Source organism: Sinohyriopsis cumingii, chromosome 6 (assembly GCF_028554795.1).
Source record: "Sinohyriopsis cumingii isolate HCF-2022 chromosome 6, ASM2855479v2, whole genome shotgun sequence".
NCBI classification, from domain to species: domain Eukaryota; kingdom Metazoa; phylum Mollusca; class Bivalvia; order Unionida; family Unionidae; genus Sinohyriopsis; species Sinohyriopsis cumingii.
This window is the reverse complement of record NC_142966.1, coordinates 79,668,440-79,679,577: the sequence shown is the minus strand read 5'-3', so window position 1 is coordinate 79,679,577 and position 11,138 is coordinate 79,668,440. Positions and strand designations below refer to the sequence as shown.

The following is an 11,138-nucleotide window of genomic DNA, read 5'->3' as shown; positions in this document are numbered from 1 at the left end:
TGCTTTCGGTCAATTTCTATCAAATGTAGTCCAAAACTGTTGATCATAGTTTAGGAAGCCACATAAATGGTTCTTCTGTGTTTTCAAATTAAATGGGAGAATCGATGTAATTTGCTTACATGTGAAAATTCCACGTGCCAGGATGTGGGTTTTTTGTGTTAAAATTAGCCAAAGTCTGTGGAGCGGTTTTATGAGAATATCTTCAACGAATTTTATATTTGCAGTTTAATGGCAGGTTACAAAACTGAAAGGCTTTTGAGAAGAAGTTGAAAAAGCAATTGGTGAAAGACACACGACACGAAGTTGGACGTATCATAATTGAAAACTGTTCACTAATTAAGAGTAGTATCATCGGGGTAGCATGTAAAATTATGTGATTTTCAACAATACACCGCAAGATCAGCAACGGAATGCATAACATTTTTTTTCTTTACGATGACTTTGATTTCTGGTACTATCAGTCATCGTGGAGTATACTGGATGAATTAGATGAAAGATGATCACAGTAAGCTATATTCCATTTACAAGGTAAAGATTATGAGACCCGAGTAAATTTACGGAAAATGTAATTGCTGCTCGGAGTATAAGTAATGACAATGGCAACAGTTCATATTCTTGTTGCACTACAATAGATCATTGTGCAATATTGATTATATGTTAATGGCGCTTAAAGTATTTTCTGTTACGCACGATGCCGAGATATTATATGGGGCAGTTTAGCTCATGCACCTATTCCGGTTAGATTACCTGTTTACAACGAATCAAAAGAGTATATAATGTGAAAAGAAATTGCCAGAGTTAATTTTTAAAAGAACTATGATATGTTGCAAACTTTTAAAGATTCTAATTACCTTCTATGTATGAAATATATACTGCAGGTCAAGAATGCAATAATGATCATCGTCATATAAAGTTTAATTATAAAAGTTGTTAAACTTCATTATATCAAAAAGACTTTAAAATACTATGTGTCAAAGGTAAAATCGAAATTATAAATGTTATCTTACAACAACTGTAACTGGTTAGATAATGTGTGTCAGAAAGCTAAACGGAATTGGATCTGATATGAACTGTAAAGTCTAAATAGCATTCAGTCAGTAACTGAAAAGAATGAAACATATAAAATATCCCCACTGGGTACGTAATCTTCATCACATTAAGCCAGTATGATCGGTTTGTATCATTGGAAGACCAAGCTCCGCATTTAACACCCTTTTTAACACAATTTGCAAGCCAGAACATTATATTTGCTATTATCATACTTCTGACCATCCAACTAAATAGCCGTTGCTCGCTTTTAGGTAGTGTTAACAAATATGTCTTATCTTTCCGTCTCAGTCTCAATATTATCTGAGTTTGAAGGATGATAAATAGAAGACCGAAACCCACTCTAAACACTTCCCAGTGTGTAAACTCGTTGCTTTTGCCTTGTATCCATGAATCTATATCAGGTATTAATAGCGAAAGGAAGTAAATATTGAACATCACGCCGCAGACTGTCAGCAGAAGTTCATCTTTTGCAAAATAGTTGATATCTGGTTCAGGTATGTTTTCCATATTTGTCAGAAATAATATATTAAAAAAGAAAAAGTGTATAAAAAGCAGAATGAATAGTACTATTATTACAATGTTGTTCCACACATTTTCAGGACATAAAATGCAAATGGGTACGAAAGCAATGGGGATTAATATATACACAATACTACAAAGGATCGTTATAACGATCTTTCTTTGTACTCTACACGGACGCAGGTCTGTATTGCTATGCTCGGAGATTGCAATATGACTTCTGATTACGTTCATTCCTGCTTTACTAGCCTTAGGTACAAAATCCAGCCATAATAGAAAGCAGAATAATACAAACTCCTGTCGAAAAGGGAATAAGTACATAAAAAAATCTGTTTGCGGCTCCTCCTGAAATTCATCCCAGATGAGATGAATCAGAACACCAATGTTACATGATAATCCGAGTGAAATTGTCAATGTCGGGTTTCCGCTATGATATTTTTCATGATAATTACACCAGTTTGTAAGAACAAATAGCACAATTTGACAAATAGACATAATCAAATATCCAATTCCAACGTATCTGTTTACACCGTTATCCGCTATCATTTTTCCGAAAGCAATGCAGGCAGGTATACCCAGCCCTATAATTGGAACTACCTTCCACCGATGAGGATGCGGATACCTTTCAATTTCATCGTTATTGAAGTTTTGCTGTCTGCCGTTTTGTATGCCTGTCCGCAGCAATGTTGATATTTTTTTAGTCAAGACGAGGAAAAATGCACACGAGATGGCGATGAAGGCAATTAACATCCAATCAGAAACATTCTTGTCATGTTTTCCCCTTATATTTTGTGTGATCTCCAGTATGACTGTGCAGCTCAAATAACTGAGAAGCACGTGTACAAGGACAACAACATTGCAAATACCATTTGTTCGTGTCTGGCTAGACGTATCTGTAATTTGAAAAAGACCTTCAGTTACCATTTGTCAGCATGATTTTATTAGATTACTATATATATATAGATATATCAGCTCAAAAGACAGAATATTATACTGCTAGTTATAAAGAATATGATTTTATTTCATTGGAAGTAAACAAATAAATAATGTGTACCGATGATAAATATTCTAAGATCAAACTCTGTCGCCATATCACAAAATACCTATAGGGCGGTTTAAATTAGTTCCAGCCCAGCAGTGTACTATACAGTGATCCCCAAATCTCTGACCTGCACCCAAGACCAATGGTCCTCAACATTTACTATAAAATCAGAGTCACAATGTTTTGAACAAAACTAGATGACCATCACCACAGGTCCTCCAAATTTAGTATAAAAACATAGACTAGAGCTTTCCAAATGCTATGAAGAAAACCTTGGCCAGTAGTCTTCAAAATATTACGAGAAAGAAACCGGGACAGTGATCTTAGAGATGATTTGAAGAAACAACATATGTCAATAGTCGCCAACATTTTCTGAAGATAAATATATAAAATAGCTTAACCAGTGGCCTTTAAATAGTATGAACAAAACATGGCCAGTGATCCCGAAATTTATCTGGACCAGTGGTCGTCCAATTTCTATTACACCCACCTCATAACCTGGTCGCCAAATAATTATGAAGAAAAAAAAACCGAGCCTTTGATCCTCATATAACGTTGAGGTGCTTTTATATCCTGTTTACAAGGCTAGTTTTATGTGGCAATGTGATGCTCTTTTTATATATGTAAAATGTTTTATGCGGAAACCTAGCTTCTAATCCGCAAAATTTGGTATTTTAAGTGTGACGCTTACAGCAATTGAGCCGTATCTTTCAGTTGTTAATTCTAAGGCTTATAACCTATTTGAGTAATGATTGTCAAATTCATTATGCAGTGAATACACTCCCAGGATTTTAACCAGATGAGATAAATAACTTGTATATACTACACAGTACTATCACTATAATTTAATTATTTAGTTAATATAATTATCCTATACATTCTCGCATAGATAGATAAACGGAAAAGGTCAAGCATTTAATAACATTTACAGTTTGATATGTTAACCGTAGTTCTGAACACAGACCAGAAGAAGAAATCAAAATTTGATATTATGGGATTCAATATCTTCAAACTGCTTTGGAAATCCAACTTCATTTATGTACAGGCATAGCGTTTAGTAGTTTCACGTGAACTGCTACAGAAACTGCACGAGAACGTAACATCCGATAACATCTTGGACTTTGAAAAGGAATTCAGTGTATGCAATAACTTTAATGCATGATTTAATGATTTGTATATATGTTACTTTTAGTACTTCTACGTTTTAATTGTATTTTCTTGCACTTAATTTACGTTTTCGAAAGAGTTTATCATCCTAGATCTATTAAAGTTCATTTTATCGGTATTGCATAGCCATTTTTTGCTAAGGTGCTGTAAAACACCAATTCATGCATATAGGAATACTCGTAAACAAGACATGGTCAATGCCACCTATATAAATTCTTTCATCAGCAGGAAAAAAGATAAAACCAAGTGCTTAATAACAAACATTACTCAATAGTTAAACGGTCATTTTTGATTGCAACGAATAATTTTTATGATATATATATATATATATATATATATATATATATATATATATATATATATATATATATATATGACATGCACTGAACAACAGTACTTAAAGTATCTCTCTTAAGATCCTAAAAGTGTTGTTACCTTATATTATGTCTTGATGGCAAATTGAACTTGATGGAAAAGAATAGTGGCCATTATTATGTTCTATTAAATAGTCTTACAAAAAGACTTGCTATTAAAACATTATAATTACACAAAAAAATGAAAATATTGAAATATACAATGGTTTATGCTAGTCATGCACAATTTCAGTTACAGGTGATAGAAATATTTTAAGATCAGTAAAAAAATCAATAAAAAATGCAAATATATTTAGACAGTGATATATGCCTTGCCCAAACAAGCCTGAGTTACAAAGAGAAAATCAAAATGGGAGGAGATACAATACAAATGTTTAAATCAGAAAAACAATGCTCAATGAAGGACACAAATCGATAACAAAGTTCAAAGAATTTGTTTAGAAAGATAATATGGAATAAAAAATTCTGCAGTGGAAAGATTTAATTGAACTGTTAACAATATAATGTGGAAGCATTTTATTTAAATAAAATCTGTTAGATTTATTAAAAACAATAAAATAGATCTAACGTATGAATTACCTAACTTTGAAATCTTACACAAATAACTATAGAAAACCCAAATATAAAAACAGGTGGGAGAGTATATTTTCTCTATGGGTATATTAATACTTTTACTGATTTTCTTTACTGTCTCAGTGAAACAGTCCTACGGTAGACTGATTAATTGTCATAAAAATCATCTTAGTATTTGTGTGTAACAAAACTATAGCATATAAATAGAGATAATTATATATTGTATGCGTTATTAAAGCAAGTCTGTCACGGAATGGTGTAAATGTTGTTAATTAAATACATGTACTCGGGTTTCGTTTCTTTTCTCTGTACAACGATACCCGAGGGTGATTATAATATGGTCTATGTATTTCGAAATCGTGAGTACGATTCGTCCTGTGCCACACGTGCAAGGTGCCTTTGATAAAGAATAACGAAAATTCTAAAGGTATAAATACGTTACTACATGTAAAGGACCTTTACAATACTAATGGTTTTGTCAGCAAGCGGCCTGCTGAAAGGATTCGCACAACTCCAGCTGTAGGGGTAGGTAATGTTTTGGGTTTTAAGTGATAACTAGTGTATTACCATATTTGCCTTTGCATGTTTGTTATAGTTTTCTTTACATACCATAATGCGTGCATTTTTTATTCTTGTTGCGACGTAGTGTAGGACTTATATTGGTAATGTAAAGCTACATTTTTTAAAAGAATTGTTTACTATTGTCTTATCAAGCAGGGTTAGGTTTACTATTGAACCTCTGTTTTGTAATTGCCATTATAATATAATCTTTTTAACTTACCATGTATAACGTCCTTACGTTATGTCTGTATCAAGTTTAGTACACTGTATCGGGTATATTTTCAGCTGAGTGTTTTTGATGGTAGGAATATCCGGGGTGTCCGGTGTTGTCTGAGAGTAGGAATATCCGGGGTGTCCGGTGTTGTCAGGGTGTAGAAACGTCCGTGTGTCCGGAGCGTTTAAGGTGCCAGAGCGTCTAATGTCTAGCGTCCGGAGTGTCCAGAGTGACTAAGGTGACCCAGCTGTAGAGCCGTCAAAGGACCAGGGGGTCCGGAGGGTCTAATATTTCAAGTGTCCGGAGGGTCTAATGTTCAAGTGATCATAGTATTCCGAGGGAACGGAGTCTGTATCAGTTGTGAAATTGATTCGGAGGAGCTGTGGAGCGGATATGGTGCACGGGTGACGGAGTGCATCTCCACACATGTATTTTTAGCTGTATGCTAATTTTGGGTTAGTAAGACCCAGTGTATTATTCAGGACTGGAAGGATAGATTGTATATCCGTTCTTGTTTAGCGACATAATTTCGCTACCTGAGCGAATACATTTTTACTATGTGTAAAGACTTACATTGTTTACTATTTGAGTGAACTATATTCATCATTCCATTATTGAATCATTTGTGAAATCATTTACCCTGTGTTTTAGGGTTACTGAACTAATTTATTTGTATATTTTTTTCATCTTTGAAACTGTGCGTTTTTTGTTAAATAGATCCAATATTTGGATTATAAATACGCACACATCTTCATCATCCACTACTCATATAAATCGCCACATTAAACCATATATCTGTGTCGTCAAAACGTGTTCTGTTGTTAATCCGAAATATCCCACCCGGTTATCTTGTTACAAAGTCTACCAAATGAACGTCGAAATTAAATATCAACTGTAATATAGTGTAGCTGCCTGTGAACGTTGAAAACCATACAAAGTGGCAAATTGTTATATCATAATTTAAAAAAAACAAACAAATTTACAATAGCTTTATACTGTAAAACCGTAGACCACTCTAGAAAAGAAAATAAATTTTTGGTGAAATTTTAATTTTAAGCAAATTCTTCCTTGCAAAAGGAGCATAATTTTGAAGATCAAAAATACTACAGTCTGAGAGAAGGAAATTAAAGCTTCCACCAATTCTTCTTCCGATTGATGAGAATTAGAAACCATTCGGAAGATATAAAAAAAGATGGCAAGAAAGCTAAAAGACTCGTTTAATAAACGTTTAAGTAAATGTACAATTTAAGCTGGAGAAGAAACTAAACAAATATTTAAATATAGATTTTTAAGAAGTTGGCCCATAGTAGTGGAAAATAATAGATACAGACGTAAAATATTACGCTCAGTAAAAGTCAATGTATTTTTATCAATTCAGCCTGTAAGAAAGGAAATACATGAAGATTAAGGACTTCATTTTCGTCATGTAGATTAGTATCAAAGAAAACACAATGAACAAATAGGAACTGAAGAACAGAACCGTTTTATATAATAAGACACAATATCTGAGCAGGAAACAAGTTTTGAAGCAGTTTGTTTCTGTTCTTTTTATATAAGACGAGTTATATAGACCGCTATGCGTGTTTACTTTTAGCCGTGGGCTAATTTTGGGGTTTGTTATACCCAGTGTTTTGGGACTGTAAAGATATATTGTAAGATATCTGTCCCATTTTTACATCATTTTGCAATTTGAGTAAAGTACATCATTTTTCACTATTTGAGTGAATACGTCATTTTTACTATGAGTAAAATACATCATTTTTACTATTTGAGTAAAACACATCATTCCTTTCGTCCTGTGTAATTACTGTGGATCATCAAACTGTGTCCTGGTACTGTATGAGGTCATTTACTTGTATTCACATTTATGTTACATTATAAAGTTCGTGCGGATTGTGTTAATCTGTCATAATCATAATTATTTTCTTCATTTGAGTCATTCATTAATAAACATTATATTTTTTTCACCATCATAAATGTTCTTTTATAAATCCGAACCTAACCCAGTTATCTTGTTACAAATAATCGCTAACACGGTATGATATGTTGTCAATAATTGAATCTGAAAACGGAGGAACAATCAGTATGATACCTAAAAGATTTACAGAAGTAAAACATAGTATTATATCAGAGACGATAGCAAAGTAGCATAATAACGGAAAATACTATTCGTCAAGGGTAAGGTCTTATGCATCTAACTCTTGTAATTAATTTAGCTGGATCATGCCCCAACCTGTACCCACTGTAAACATTAATGCTTTGACGAAAATGAACTGAAGGCAATGGAAGATAAATGCATGTCTAAGAGTAATGATTTTAAACCTTGAATGATTCTAGAAGTAGATTCAGAAGTTCAAATAGGTGATACTACGATTACTTTAATGATGATCCTTTGTGACCAAAAGCACTCGTTCCAAGAGGATGATTATTTTTTCTCTACTGCAAATGAAATCAATGTAAGATAATAAATTGTACAAAACCTAATACATTTAGACTAATATTAGTAAAATATAAAGATATATGTTGTATTTGCTATCGAAATTTGAAGTTATGTCTTTAGTGCGAAATAAAATTAAAAAATATTCTTATACCAGTTGCATTAGATCAAAAACCATGATTGAAATTATATTTATGAATCTTTAAAAAAACGACAGCCACTTAGTTTTAAAAATGTTTCTTTAAGTTAGTGGTTATATCCCTATTAAAAGATAGGTGGGAATATAAAAAGAACTAATGAAAAAAATGCGAAAATGTGTAGTAATGAAAATAAATATTTTAAACGTCAAAAGATTTCCTTCTTCTAAAATTCGATTTCTATATCATTCAGATAAATTTTGAATACGATGATTTCATTCACGTATGAAAATATCTGAGTTTGGTGTTTTGAAGTTATTCTTGAGTTTCTGACCAACCAATAGGAATAAGTACAGGGACTGGTTGCTATGTAGACTTTATCGTATCAGGAAAAAAGAAGTGATCTTGATTTAATTTGTAATACGGAAAAATACAATAAATTTAAGTCTGATGAAACAAATAGCACGAGACAGATCCGAGAACCCAATGCATGTAGTTTTATCAACCGTAGGTTGACATACTTGTCATATGACAAAGCAATCAATATTTGTTTCCTTAAGAACCGAAACACGTAATCTATATAACGTTATATATACATTACGTATCAACATGTAATCATTCGCAAGTAGTGAGGGGTTTTCAGTACGAGAGGCATATACAGTCTAATGCTATCTAAGAAGGTCTAAACATCCAGTCCATTATGGCAAACAAACATTACCATTATGCAAACCCACATCCATTTGATCGTGTCGACACTATTTTAAAACTAATTGTGTGGGCGAAATTTTAAAACCTGACTAGGAAAAATCTTGGTCTTCATAATGGGCAGCATAATTACACCTTTAACATTGAAACCCTTAAAAAATGAGATACTAAAGAACATGTATCATCTTTTTTAATACTTCTGAGAGAGAGAGAGGCATTCAGTGGACTTAGAAAAATATGTTTATATGATTATTCAGGCATTACATTCACTTATGAGAACGTACTCCAACAACTATGATAACAGTTTTTGCATATCTGTTGGAAAGCTGAACTACTGATATTTTATTAAACATACATATTTGTCCCAGAACAGTACGTGCGTTTTATTTATACACCTACACGAAACTATTATTTTAGGTACTGGGGGTTCAATTTAGGGCATGTCGAAAATATGTATTCCCTGTTAGTTACAGGGATGCTCTGACAGATAAAGGATTAGCGTTCTAGCAAAGATGGAGCTGATTTTGCTGTTGTTGTTTCTAACGGCCATTTTAAACGTTTTTGGCCATATCATGACGGGAAATAAGAGCTAGGGGCCATACCCAAGGACAACCCGAAGCTAGTCTCGATTGATATCGCGTGCTCGATATAATCGATAATGAGCGTAAAGTACTATTTGTCTTCCATTATTTGTCACATCCTACAGATTTGTAAAATTAACAAGGAAATTATAATCTTCCGTAATTCGAACCTGGCTCTTTTGCCTGAATGGCTTAAGCTTTACGAGAGTAAAATGTTCAGTGGGTATATTGACTTACACAGTCTAGTAAAAAGATGACGTATACTCATTATTGTAATATTATTCCCTCAATTTTGTTTTTATGGTTTTCGAGAGAAGAAGTAGCATATATGCATTTCCTATGCAACAGACACAATGTGTACTTTATAGAACATTTGAAATATCTCCTTTTATGTTGTACAGGCCCATATTTTTCCAACGTTAATTATTGTCAATACGAAAACAAGTTGACTGAAGTATAATTTCTTAACTGTACTTGGCTTTAACCTTACTCTATGGATAATAGCACGCTGTATTTTCGGATCTCTGTGTGTGTGTGTGTGTGCGTGTGCGTGCGTGCGTGCGTGTGTGTGTGTGTGAAGAAATGCACTACAGTAGAGTCATCCGTATGTTAGTTAATTTCCCCACATGATGGATTGTATCATAACATAACTGAATATTAAACGTTATTTATTTTTTCAGATTTAGCTTGTGAGCTACACTCGTCTATGTATGTTTCTATTAGTTATGGCAACCGTCAATCAATAAAATGGCAATATTTAACAATCAGATGCTACGTATCAAACACGCCGCTCATTTTCTGATTACATATTTTCGAAATCCCCGCTGGTCCACACCTAAACATTGAACCATGTTCATGTTTTTGAGTGTTTTATTACCAATGGAAACATAAATCATGTTGTAAGTTTCTAAACTGTTATTACTGTTTTTTTTTGTAGTACCTGTTTAACCTTCTGTACTTTGTCCGTGAGTGCTTTGTATATTACCGCCGTTATGACAAGGTGTCGCTTTCCATGATTGTATGACATCCTTAAGTAATTAATTTTGCCTTCACCTTTATAGGAATTTTCTGTAGCACAGCTGATAGAACATTAGACCTATAAGGGTAGCAGATTCGATACCAGACGAGAACAGCCCAAGTCGACCCCTTATGTGTTCTTGGGAAAGGCACTTATCCTAAGCATACTATAGGAGATCATTATGTTAAAAGTGCCGTTAAACCAAACAAATAAATCACTTTTATAATCAACAACAGTTTGTATTATTATTATTATTATTATTATTATTATAGGGTATCCATAAAAGAAGTACTCACCATTCAGAAGACGTTGCATTTCACCCCCTTCATCCATCCTAGATGATGGTTTGATATGTATGTATCTCTTTGCTGTAAACACACTGCACGGTCAAAGCCGGAATGATAGCTATTGTTTAAAGCATGGATGAGATGGGCTTCTACGAAAACTATCACGTTTGACCTAGATATACGTGGGTATGAAGAGTACTCTTGTGTAATTTCTCCTAAGGTTATGTTCACAAGGAAACAAACAACCAGTGATAAGTATACACAAATGCGAAACAAGAAATATCAAACTCTAATATAGGCGCGTATGAGAACACTTTATAGGTTATGCATAACAACTAAATATTATGTGAAACTAAATAAAAATTGCGCAAAAAAGAAAGATCCCAAAAACTTTGATAAATATCTTGCAGGTTCTATAATTACTTCTACAGAATATGACTGGAATCTGCAAGAAAGAAAAAAACGTCTATAAA

General features: G+C 33.2%; 1 long non-coding RNA gene across 1 annotated transcript; it reads right to left on the bottom strand.

The window, feature by feature from the left end:
- Positions 1–896: 896 nt before the first annotated feature.
- On the bottom strand, positions 897–10,846 carry LOC149797298 (uncharacterized). Its single transcript, XR_016421510.1, has 2 exons — positions 10,675–10,846; positions 897–2,462 (listed from the first exon to the last, which is right to left on the bottom strand). It is a non-coding gene; the product is annotated as an uncharacterized LOC149797298 (long non-coding RNA).
- Between the last annotated feature and the right edge of the window lie 292 nt (positions 10,847–11,138).